We start from the raw sequence: 13,813 nt of genomic DNA on the forward strand, positions 1-13,813 counted from the left end.
CCTTGCATTCAATTTTCTTCACATGCACTTCCTATATTTCCATTGTTGATTTGCCACATGTAGTCATGACCATGTGTTCACATCATTATCCATACCTGTGCATTGATTACCACCTTTCTTATTCTTTTCCTTGCTATAACCCTTGACTGCTAATGTCTTCCTCGTTTTCTTTCAGGATGGCCACCAAGAAAGGTAAAGAGAAAGCTACTCCAATACCACTAGAAAGAAAAGAAACATAAGAGCACTAGCTGAGGAACCACAACCCGTCCACTTGCACATCTTAGCATGCACCGAGGACGGTGCAATCTTTAAGTGTGGGGAGGTCGATATCGATCTCCATGGGTTAGTTACTCTTCTATCTCAACACCAATGGTTTATTTTTCTTGTTAGTTGTTGCATTTGCATATTTGATTGCATATTTATTTGATTTTGTGCATTTAGTTACTACTTGGTTGAAGTAATATTTTCTTTTTCAAGAAATTTTTATAGTATTTCACTAATTTAAATTGAAAATTTTTTGTTAAATTTGTTTGAAGTTGTATTTGGAACATAGTTTAAAAGGCTAAAGAAAACACAACCCGTGAGATTTTGAGCTTAATTACATGGTTACATTATTTAACCATAAATTTTTATTCTTGTGTGTTTTTCTTCTCTATGATTGCAATCTACATTTTGTTCTAGTCTATATGTCCTTTGTTTAGTGTATTTACATGCTTGCATATGATTGAGGCCATATTTGATTATTAACTCACTTATCCCAAATAAAGCCTACCCTTTCCATCACCTTTGTCTGCCACCTTGAGCTTTTTAATCCCCTTTTATTTTATAATCACATTACTAGCCTTAAGTAGAAAAACAAATTAAAAATCCCAAGTTGAATCCTTGGTTAGCTTAAGATAGATATTGTGTACAATTTAAGTGTGGAGAATTTTATGGGAACATGGGATGATAGAAAAAAAGGGAATTAAATTGAATAAGTTATTTCAAAATTTGGGAAGCATGCTCATATGAAATCAAAATAATTAAATTACCATATGCATTGACAAAAAAAATTATTATTAAGTAATTAAATAAGGGGATACAAAATATATATATATTACCCCGAATGCAAAATAAAAAGAATCAATGAACATGGGACAAAATTCAAAAATAAGTTTGATACATGAGCATGTAATACAAAAGTGGGAAAATTTTGGGTAGCTAGGTAAAGTATTTTAAAATTGTATAAAGTATGTATATGTTAGGTGAGATCTTAAACTAATCAAGGATTCACTTTGTTAGCTCACTTAGCCTTATATACATATATATATATATATATATATATATATATATATATATATATATATATATATATATATATATATCCTTACCTTTACCTCAGCCCCATTACAACCCTGAAAAGACCTCATAATGTTTGCATTTGTATACTAAATTTTGTTGATTGGTTAGATGAAGAACAAAGTTTAGAAAGCATGACTAGAGAAGAGTAGAGAGATTAACCCTAGACACTTGAGAGATTAGAGTGCATATACACTACCAGTGAGGGTCCAATGCTTAATTCTATGTTCCCTGCTTTCATGAGCTATCTTCTTACAAGTTTACTTGTCTTTTATTGTATAATTTGAATTAGTGAAATCTGATTTATGTTTGTCTTGAAAAGCTTATTTACTTTTAACCAAGTAGGTAGAAACATTCTGCATGTAGTTGCATTCATATAGATAGGTTGCATTTCATACATTCTACCATTCTCCTTCACTTTTATAGCTTCTCTTGAGTTTAGCATGAGGACATGCTAATGTTTAAGTGTGGGGAGGTTGATAAACCACTATTTTATGGTTTATCTTGTGCTCAATTGAGTGGTTTTTATCAACTCTTTACCCACTTATTCATATGATTTGCATGTTTTATATTTTCGTTCCTGATTCTGTGCTATGATTGAAAACATGCTTCTTTGACCTTTAAATTACTAACTTCAATCCTCTCTTATTACCATTAGATGCCTTGATATGTGTGTTAAGTGTTTTCAGAGATTACAGGGGAAGAATGGCTTGGAGGATGGAAAGGAAGCATGCAAAAGTGGAAGGAATAAAAGAATTTGAAGGAACTGCAAAGCTGTCAGCCTGACCCTCTTGCACTAAAACGATCATAACTTGAGCTACAGAGGTTCAAATGATGCGATTCCACTTGCGTTGGAAAGCTAACGTCCGGGACTTTGATTTGATATATAATTTGCCATAGTGGCCGTATAGATAGGTGATGCGAACGCGCGCTCCACGCGGACGCGTCGCATCTGCGAACTTCAATCCGCGCGAACGCGTGGACGATGCCTCCGCGTCACTTTGCCGCGACTTGTACGGACCAGATTGCACAATCAGCGACTTCTGGGCTGTTTCTGACCCATTTTTCGGCCCGGAGAACACAGATTAGAGGCTATAAAGTGGGGGAATGCATCCATTCATAATTATGCTTTCATACTTCACTTTTCATATTTTTAGATGTAGTTTTTAGAGAGAGAGGTTCTCTCCTCTCTCAGGAATTTAGGATTAGGATTTTTAGAAATTAGGAATATTACTTTTTCATCACAGGTTCAATGTTCTTCAATTTATGTTTCTCTTCTACTTTGGATACTCTAATACTTTTATCTGTTTATTATTTATGTTGCCCATTCGATTCATAAATCTTTCCATGTTAGATTTAAATTTATATTTAAATACAATTGAGATATTTTCAGATCTATGATTTTCATTTAGCTTTTTATATTCTTGGCTTTAATTGATTAACTGGAAGCTCTTGAGTTATCAACTATTCATGATTGATTGTTATGTCGGCTAATTAATTTGAATTCCACTAACTCTAGTCTTTCCTTAGGAGTTGGATAGGACTTGGGAATTCTAACCAATTGATTTACTTGACTTTCCCTTGCTTACGCAGAGGTTAACTAAGTGGGATTAACTTCCATTCTCAAAGGAGTAACTAGGATAGGACTTCCGAATTTTCATATCTTGCCAAGAGTTTATTTTATAGTTATTTATTTTCGCTTATCATTTATCATACTTGTTCCTCATTCTCAAAACCCCCAAAATTTTACCTTTTTCATAGCCAATAATAAGTCATACCTCCATGCAATTCCTTGAGAAGACGACCCGAGATTTAAATACTTCGGTTATCAATTTATTTAGGGGTTTGTTACTTGTGACAACAAAAACGTTTTGTAAGAAAGGTTGATTGCTTGGTTTAGTAAATATACTTACAATGAGAGTTTACTATAACTTCTAAACCATCAATCTTCAGTTCTTCACCAACCTCAAAGGAATATGTGCCGGTGAAGGCATCTAACTTGAATCTAGAGGTTTTAAGGAAAGGCCTACCAAGTAGAACGGAGGATGTGCTTCTATTTTCTGTTGGGGGCATTTCAAGGATGAAAAAGTCAACCGGAAAGATCAAATCCTTGATTCCCACAAGTACATCTTTGGCTATTCCTGTTACCGTGATCACACTTTTATCGGCCAAGGCAAACCTCGCCGCCAACCTCTTTAATGGAGCCAAATTCAACCGCACAAAGGTAGAAAGCGGCATGATGCTTACACAAGCTCCAAGATCACACATACAATCATGAAAAGTGTCCACCAATACAACAAGACACCAAACACGCCCCAGGGTCACCACATTTCTTTGGTATAGGTTCCATCAAGGAAGAAATTGAACTTTCCAAGGATAATGTCTCCAATTCCCCTATCATATCCTTGTGTGTACACAAGTCTTTCAAGAATTTTGCATACTTTAGAATTTGTTGGATAGCATCAAGAAGTGGTATGGTTACCTCAACCTTCTTGAACACTTGAAGCATGTTCATATCAAATTCTGGCGTCTTCTTTGCTTTCTTCACCATGGAAGGGAATGGAATAGGGATGGACTCATCCACTAGAGCTTTCCTCTTGGGTTCCTTGAGGTTTACTCCTTCATCCTCATGCCTCTTGCCTACCTCCTCCTCTTCATGTAGAGCTTCAACAATTACTTCTTCCTCATGAATGTCCTCCAAGATCCTTGGAGGTATCTCCTCCAATGTAGTTCCTGACCGTAGGGTGATGGCATTGAGACTGCCTTTTGGGTTTGGTTGGGGATGGGATGGAAGGTTGGAAGAACTTGAGGGTTGGTTGGTTTTGTTGGAGGGAGACATGGACATCTTTGAAATCATGTCGACAAGATTGGCCAATTGAGCATTCATAGCCTCGAATTGAGCCTTATAGCCCTCATCCCGTTTCTCCACAGCGGCTTTAAGCTCTTCAATTTGGTTGGTGGAAGATGGAGAGGCGTGGTTAGATTGTTGTCTATGGTGTGGTGCTTGGTACTTGGTGTAGTTGTTTTGGTTTTGGTTGTGGTGGTTTTGGTTGGCTTGGTAATTATTGTTGTGATGAGAAAGAGATTTGTTCCATCTTTGGATTTGATTGTTCCCTTGTGCATTATCCCTCCACCCTTGGTGTTGATTACTACCATGAGTGTAGTGGTTTTGGCTTTGAGAAGGGTAGGGTGGACGATTGTTGTAATTCACATTGGCCACTACAAGGGCATGCTCTTCTTGAATTTTATGGCATTGATCGGTGTAATGTGTGGTGCTAGAGCACAAACCATAAATCCTATGAGGGCCTTCAAGTTGGGCCACTGGAGGTGGGGCTTGGATGGAGCAAAACTCCTTTTGATCCTTTTGTATTTGGGTGAGAATGGTGGTCATATCCCCAAGTGCTTTGGTTAGGCTTGCTTCGGAGGGGGACGGTTCTACCACACCCTTGAGAGGATTACTTCTCACTCTTGTATGTTGCGTAGCTTCGGCAACATCCTCTATCAAACTCCAAGCTTCTCTCTCCGTCTTGTTTTTCGAAAGGGAACCACCGCTAGAAGCGGTGAGCAATCTTCTATCTTCCACACAAAGACCTCCGGTGAAGTAGCCAATGAGCAAGTGAGTGTTCATTCTATGGTGTGGACAAGACTCTAGTAGCCTCTTGAATCGAGACCAATATTCATACAAACTCTCTTGATCTCTTTGCATTATACCCGAAATCTCCTTCCGGATGTAGTCGGTCTTTTCTGGTAGAAAGAATTTATTTAAGAACTCTCTTCTCAAGAAATCCCAATCGGTAGCAATCTCATCTGGTAGCGAATAAAACCATGTCTTTGCTTGAGCTTCAAGGGAGAAAGGGAAAGCAAAGACCATGATAGCCACCTCATCGACTCCATGCCTTCGAATAGTAGAACAAGCAACTTGAAAATCCTTTCGATGTCGGATGGGGTCTTGACCCGGCAACCCATGATACTTAGGTAGTAGATTTATCAAGCTACTCTTCAAATCAAAGTTTGGATCATGGTTGGGATATCTTGCTTGCAATGGTTGAAGCACAATATCCGGAGCTCCTTACTCATGTAAAGTGATCCGGCGTGGCTCCGCTATGTGTAGTTCACCTATAGGATGCAAAGATGTATTAGTAGTGCCAACAAAAGAATAGGAAGTAGCGGACTCCAAGTCGCTCTCAGTACCGTCTAGTGATTCGGTATGTCCTCAAAAGAGACCGAAGTACTAGGCGTATAGTCCAACCGCCGTCTAGCTTGCCGAGTGTGTAACAAAGTTCTTTCAATCTCGGGATCAAAATCGGATAAGCTAGAATTCGGTCGGGACCGAGTCATCACACTTAAGAGTCATAGCACAAAAATAAAAGAAGCTAAACTATAACTAGGTCTTGAAAACAAACAAGCTATCTACAATATTCACATATTCACATAACCAATATGAAGGCATATGTTGAAACCATTCCCTGGCAACGGCACCAAAAATTTGATGGATGCACGGGAACCGTGTCGGAAGAGATTTTCTAAATGAAATTGCGTTGCAAGTATAGCTCCCCCAACAACAATCCTTGCGGATCAAATTTAGAATGGAATTGGTTGTCACAAGTTCAACCCCAATAAAATAACCGAAGTATTCAAACCTCGGGTCGTCTCACGAAGAATGGGAAAACATGTGCTTCAACATTGGTTAAAAGTCCGGGGTTGTGATTCATTAACAAGAAAGTAAATTGAGAATCTTAGTGATGAGCAGATAATTTATACACTTTTTGGCATTGTTTTTAGTATGCTTTTAGTATGTTTTAGTTAGTTTTTATTATATTTTATTAGTTTTTATTTAAAATTCACTTTTCTGGACTTTACTATGAGTTTGTGTGTTTTTCTATAATTTCAGATATTTTCTGGCTGAAATTGTGGGACCTGAGCAAAAATCTAATTTAGAGGCTGAAAAGGGCTGCAGATGTTGTTGGATTCTGACCTCCCTGCACTCGAAGTGGATTTTTTGGAGCTACAGAAGCCCAATTGGCGCTCTCTTAATTGCGTTGGAAAGTAGAAATCGAGGGCTTTCCAACAATATATAAGAGTCCATACTTTGTTCGAGATTTGATGGCCCAAACAGGCGTTCTAAGTCAGCTTCAGAATTCCCTGCGTTAAACGCCGGAACTGGCACAAAAGTGGGAGTTAAACGCCCAAACTGGCACAAAAGCTGGCGTTTAACTCCAAGAAAAGTCTCTACACATGGAAGCTTCAATGCTCAGCCCAAGCACACACCAAGTGGTCCCGTAAGTGGATTTTTACGTCATTTACTCATTTCTGTAAACCCTAGGCTACTAGTTCTCTATAAATAGGACATTTTGCTATTGTATTTGGCGGGAAGAATCTTTCAATCTTCGGATCATCTTTTGATCATATTTTTATGATTGAACCCTCTTTGGAAGGCTGGCCATTCGGCCATGCCTAGACCTTGTTCTTATGTATTTTCAACGGTAGAGTTTCTACACACCATAGATTAAGGTGTGGAGCTCTGCTGTACCTCGAGTATTAATGCAATTACTATTGTTCTTCTATTCAATTCAGCTTATTATTGTTCTAAGATATCACTTGTTCCTCAACTTGATGAATGTGATGATCCGTGACACTCATCATCATTCTCACCTATGAACATGTGCCTGACAACCACCTCCGTTCTACCTTAGATTGAGTGGATATCTCTTGGATTCCTTAATCAGAATCTTTGTGGTATAAGCTAGAATCCATTGGCGACAATTCTTGAGAATACGGAAGGTCTAAACCTTGTCTGTGGTATTCTGAGTAGGATTCAGGGATTGAATGACTGTGACGAGCTTCAAACTCGCGATTGTGGGGCGTTAGCAACAGACGTAAAAGAATCACTGGATTCTATTCCGACATGATCGAGAACCGACAGATGAATAGCCGTGCTGTGACAAAGCGTGTTGAACATTTTCACTGAGAGGACGGGACTGTAGCCATTGACAACGGTGATGCCCAACATACAGCTTGCCATGGAAAGGAGTAAGAAGGAATGGATGAAGACAGTAGGAAAGCAGAGAGACGGAAGGGACAAAGCATCTCCATACGCTTTTCTGAAATTCTCACCAATGAATTACATAAGTATCTCTATCTTTATTTTATGTTTTATTTATCTTTTAATCATTAATCCTCCATAACCATTTGAATCCGCCTGACTGAGATTTACAAGATGACCATAGCTTGCTTCATACCAACAATCTCCGCGGGATTGACCCTTACTCGCATAAGGTTTATTACTTGGACGACCCAATGCACTTGCTAGTTGTGCGAAGTTGTGATAAAGAGTTGCGATTGCAATTGAGCGTACCATGTTGATGGCACCATTGATGATCACAATTTCGTGCACCACTTAGCAATTAAGCAATCTAAAGTGCAAGGAACTAATTCAAATAACAAGCAAGGTGTAAACAATTTCAAAATAAGGAACCAACATTCAATCTAACTCTACTCTTAACTAAACAATAACTACTAAGCAAGATAATTGAGAAATTGATTTTCAAACATGAATAATGAAAGCAACTCTTGGTTAGGCATGGGATTTGCGGTAGCTATCCTTGTCTAATAACCATATCTTGACAATTATGAGGAGTCGAACTCATTAAGTCTACTTCCACACTTGAAGTACGTCAAATGGTTTGGTCAACATCAACCCATAAGGCCTAACCTCACTACTAATTAACCTAGTAGTAGGCTAGTGTTAATGGATATCAAATTGACCACTAAGGGCTCTCAAATCGTCAAATCCATTAGACCCAACGACTCAAGTTTACCCAATTCCTTTGGCCTAAGCCAAGAGTAAGAAGGACTACTCCATAGTCAAGGTAAACAATTCATCAAACACTTGGTAAGCATTAATAAAGGATATGTTCAAATTGCAATTGAACTGAAATCAACAAATACCCACTAACAATTATCAACTTATAAGAGCTTAAACAACACAATGAAGCATAAAAATCATCAATGTAACATCAACAAGTCAAGATTCACAATATTCATGAAATGGGTATAAAGTGACAATTGACAAAATCCATAAACTAACACAAGATCTAAGTGGAAATATACTAAGGAATTCAAATTAAGCAATCAAAGATAGTAATTAACAAAACCCAATTCAGATTCAACAAGGAAAGATCAAATTAAAACTAGATCTAGAGAAGAACAAAGGTTTCTTCCTCTAGAAGAACAAAAACCTAAAAACTAAAAAAAATTGTGTCTTAGTGTAAAAATGATTGATCTCCCCTTTCTCCCTAGCATCCTTGGGTCTTTTCCATGCAGAAACAGCCTAAAATTGGGCCTGTTGAGCCTCAGAAATCGCCAGGCACGATTTCTTTTAATGAGGTCAAGTGCAGCTTCCCGTGCGTGCACGCCATGCGTGCGTCTGTGCCGATTGCTTTTGTGATCCACGCGTGCGCACTAGCTGCGCGTTCGCGTCGGTGGAAATTCTCTGGCCTGCGCAGATGCGTCCATCCTTTCTTTTGTGATCCATCCGTGCGCATGAAGTGCGCGTGCGCGCCGATGCTGCGGTTCTCAAACTCCAAATCTTCATGTTCCTTGCTCTGGTGCATGCATTCATTCTCTCTTCTAGGCCATTCTTACCCTACTAATTATCAAATCACTCACAAATATGTCACGACATCGAATGGCAATAAAGAGAATCAAAATATAGCAATTCTAAGGCAAAATAAGCATGTTTTCCACAATGGAGCAACATTGGGAAGTGAACACAAAACCATGCATTTCTTGTGAATAAGTGTGAGAAATATTGATAAAAACCCCCAAAATAAGCACAAGATAAATCACAAAATCGGGGTTTATCACCTCCCAACACCAAACTTAGAGTTTGACTGTGGGGGCTTTGGTTGACTCTGCATTGAGAGAATCTTTTCATGCTTCCTCTCCATGGTTACAGAGGGAGATCCTTGAGTTTTAAACACAAAGTAGTCCTCATTCAATTGAAGGATCAACTCTCCTCTGTCCATATCAATCACAACTTTTGCTGTGGCTAGGAAGGGTCTTCCAAGGATAATGGATTCATCCTCATCCATCCCAGTGTCTAGGATTATGAAATCAGTAGGGATGTAAAGGCCTTTGACCTTTACTAGCACGTCCTCTACCTGTCCATAAGCCTTTTCATGGATTTGTCTGCCATCTCTAATGAGAATTTGGCAACCTGTACCTCAAAGATTCCCAATTTCTCCATTATAGAGAGTGGCATTAAGTTTATGCCTGACCCTAGGTCACACAGAGCCTTCTCAAAGGCCATGGTGTCTATGGTATAGGGAATTAAGAATTTACCAGGATCTTGTTTATTTTGAGGTAATGTCTACCTACCCAAGTCATTCAGTTCATTGGTGAGCAAGGGGGGTTCATCCTCCCAAGTCTCATTACCAAATAACTTGGCATTTAGCTTCATGATTGCTCCAAGGTATTTAGCAACTTGCTCTTCAGTGATATCCTCATCCTCTTCAGAGGAAGAGTACTTATTAGAGCTCATGAATGGCAGAAGGAAATTTAATGGAATCTCTATGGTCTCTGTATAAGCCTCAGATTCCTTTGGTTCCTCAAAGGGGGACTTCTTATTGGTCAGTGAATGCCCCAGGAGGTCTTCCTCACTAGGAATCTCTGCCTTTTCACTCTCTCCAGGTTCGGCCATGTTACTCACAGTTATGGCCTTGCACTCTCTTTTGGGATTCTCTTCTGTATTGCTTGGGAGAGTACGAGGAGGAGTTTCAGTAACTCTTTTACTCAGCTGGCCCACTTGTGCCTCCAAATCTCTAATAGAGGACCTTGTTTCATTCATGAAACTGAGAGTGGCCTTAGATAGATCAAAAGCTATGTTTGCTAAGCTAGATGGGTTCTGCTCAAAATTTTCTGTCTGTTGCTGAGAGGATGAGGGAAAAGGCTTGCTATTGCTAAACCTGTTTCTTCCACCATTATTAAAGCCTTGTTGAGGCTTTTGTTAATCCTTCCATGAGAAATTTGGATGATTTCTCCATGAGGGATTATAGGTATTTCCATAGGCTTCACCCATGTAATTCACCTCTGCCATTGTAGGGTTCTCAGGATCATAAGCTTCTTCTTCAGAAGATGCTTCTTTAGTACTGTTGAATGCATTTTGCAATCCATTCAGACTCTGACAAATCAAATTGACATTTTGAGTCAAAATTTTGTTCTGAGCCAATATGGCATTCAGAGCATCAATTTCAAGAACTCCCTTCCTCTGAGGCGTCCCATTATTCACAGGATTCCTTTCAGAAGTGTATATGAACTGGTTATTTGCAACCATGCCAATGAGTTCCTGAGCTTCTGCAGGCGTTTTCTTCAAGTGAATGGATCCACTTGCAGAATGGTCCAATGACATCTTAGACAATTCAGACATACCATCATAGAATATATCCAGGATGGTCCATTCTAAAAGCATGTCAGAAGGACACTTTTTGGTCAGTTGCTTGTATCTCTCCCAAGCTTCATAGAGGGATTCACCTTCTTTCTGTTTGAAGGTTTGAACATCCACTCTAAGCTTTCTCAACTTTTGAGGAGAAAAGAACTTGGCTAAGAAACCTGTGACCAGCTTATCCCAAGAGTTCAGGCTATCTTTAGGTTGAGAGTCCAACCATATTGTAGCTCTGTCTCTTACAACAAAAGGGAAAAATATAAGCCTGTAGACCTCGGGATCAACCCCATTGGTCTTAACAGTATCACAGATCTGCAAGAATTCAGTTAAGAACTAAAAAGAATCTTCTGATAGAAGTCCATGAAACTTGCAATTCTGTTGCATCAGAGAAACTAATTGAGGCTTTAGCTCAAAATTGTTTGCTCCAATGGCAGGGATTGAGATGCTTTTTCCATGGAAGTTGGAATTTGGTGCAGTAAAGTCACTAAATATCTTCCTTCCATTGTTATTGGGTTCAGCCATGTCTTCTTTTTCGAGATTCTCTATAAAGTTTTCTCTGGATTGTTGTGCTTTAGCTTCTCTTATCTTCTTCTTAAGAGTCCTTTCAGGTTCAGGATCTGCTTCAACAAGAATGTCCTTGTCCTTGCTCCTGCTCATATGAAAAAGAAGGGAACAGAAATGGAAGAGGAATCCTCTATGTCATAGTATAGAGATTCCTTTATGTGAGTAGAAGAAGAAAAGAACAGAAGAATGAGAAGAGAAAAATTCGAACACAGAGAGGAAGAGAGGGTTCGAATTTTAAGATGAAGAGAAGTGTTAGTAAATGAATAAATAAATAGAAGGAGATGAGAGAGAGGAGTTTTCGAAAAATAATTAAAAGGAAAAGGAAAATATTTTTGTTTTTATTTTAAAATATAGTTAGAATTCGAAAATTAGGAGAAGGAATAAAATAAAAATTAAAACAATTAGTTAAATAAAAAGATTTTTGAAAAAGAGGAGGGTGGTTTTCAAAAATTAGAGAGAAAAAAGTAGTTAGGTAGTTTTGAAAAAGATAAGAATTAGTAAAACAAACAAAAAGTCAATTAGTTAGTTGAAAAGATTTGAAAATCAATTTTGAAAAGATAAGAAGTAAGAAAAAGATTTTTTGAAATCAAATTTTTTGAAAAAGATATGATTTGAAAAAGATACGATTAAAAAGATATGATTGAAAAGATATGGTTGAAAAAGATTTAATTTTTAAAATTAAAATTGATTACTTGACTAAGAAGAAACTAAAAGATATGATTCTAGAATTTAAAGATTGAACCTTTCTTAACAAGAAAGTAACAAACTTCAAATTTTTTAATCAATCACATTAATTGTTAGTAAAGTTTTTGAAAATAAAAGAAAAATAAGAAAAAGATTTTGAAAAACAATTTTTTTAAAATTTTCGAAAATAATAAGAAAAAAAATGAAAAAGATTTGATTTTTGAAAAAGATTTTGGAAAGATAGGATTTTTAAAAATGAAATCTTGACTTGACTAACAAGAAACAACTAATTTTAAAAATTGTTGGCTAAGTCAACCCAAAGATTTCAAAATTTATAGAGAAATAAGGGAAAGATATTTTTTTATTTTTGAAATTTTTTATGAGGAGAGAGAAAAGCAACAAAATGACTCAAAACATGAAAAATTAAGATCAAACAAGAAAAACATGCAAGAACACTATGTATATCAAGATGAACACCAAGAACACTTTGAAGATCAAGATGAACATCAAGACTTATTTTTGAAAAATTTTCAAGAAAAGAAAAATATGCAAGACACCAAACTTAGAAATTTTCAATGCTTAGACACTATGAATTCAAAAATGTATATGAAAAACAACAAAATACACAAAATAATAAAATATGAAGATCAAACAAGAAGACTTATCAAGAACAACTTGAAGATTATGAAAAATGCAATGCATGAATTTTTCGAAAAAAATGCACAAATTTTAAAAACATGCAATTGACACCAAACTTAAAAATTGACTCAAGACTCAAACAAGAAACACAAAATATTTTTGATTTTTTTGATTTTATAAATTTTTTTTCAAAAATTATTTTTAGAAAAACGAAAAAGAAAAAATTTTTTTGAAAGATTTTTGAAAACTTTTTGGAAATAAAATAAAAATTACCTAATCTGAGCAACAAGATGAACCGTCAGTTGTCCAAACTCGAACAATCCCCGGCAACGGTGCCAAAAACTTGGTGTACGAAATTGTGATCTCAATGGCGCCAACAACTTGGTACGCACAATTGTAATATCACTCTTTTTCACAACTTCAAACAACTAACCAGCAAGTACACTGGGTCGTCCAAGTAATAAACCTTACGTGAGTAAGGGTCAATCCCACGGAGATTGTCGGCTTGAAGCAAGCTATGGTCATCTTGTAAATCTCAGTTAGGCGGATTCAAATGGTTATGGAGTTTTGATAATTAAAAGATAAGTAAACATAAAATAAAGATAGAGATACTTATGTAATTCCTTGGTGGGAATTTCATATAAGTGTATGGAGATGCCTCATTCCTTCTGAATCTCTGCTTTCCTACTGTCTTCATCCAATCCTTCATACTCCTTTCTATGGCAAGCTGTATGTAGGGCGTCACCGTTGTCAATGGCTACTTCCCATCCTCTCAGTGAAAAAGGTCCTCTACGATTTCCTGCATGGCTAATCAGCTATTGGTTCTCGATCGTGTAGGAATAGGATTTACTATCCTTTTGCGTCTGTCACCACGACTTACAGTCGCAAGTTTGAAGCTCGTCACAGTCATCCCATCCCAGATCCTACTCAAAATACCACAGATAAGGTTTAGACTTTCCGGATCTCAAGAATGCTGCTAATGGATTCTAGCTTATACCACGAAGACTCAGATCTCACAGAATGGAAGGCTCTGTTTTCAGGAGAGGCAACCATGTGTCGTGGACTAGGAATCCAAGAGATACACACTTTAGCTTTCGCAGGTAGAACGGAAGTGTTTGTCAGGCATGCGGTCATAAGTGAGAATGG

The 13,813-nt window shown here is 37.4% G+C and overlaps 1 non-coding gene across 1 annotated transcript; it reads left to right on the forward strand.

Annotated features, from left to right (window-relative positions):
- The first annotated feature begins 10,801 nt into the window (after positions 1–10,801).
- Positions 10,802–10,909, forward strand: LOC112713791 (small nucleolar RNA R71). Its single transcript, XR_003158751.1, has one exon. It is a non-coding gene; the product is annotated as a small nucleolar RNA R71 (small nucleolar RNA).
- The last annotated feature ends 2,904 nt before the right edge of the window (positions 10,910–13,813 follow it).

The sequence above is a fragment of the Arachis hypogaea genome, chromosome 9 (assembly GCF_003086295.3).
Source record: "Arachis hypogaea cultivar Tifrunner chromosome 9, arahy.Tifrunner.gnm2.J5K5, whole genome shotgun sequence".
Lineage (NCBI taxonomy): Eukaryota > Viridiplantae > Streptophyta > Magnoliopsida > Fabales > Fabaceae > Arachis > Arachis hypogaea.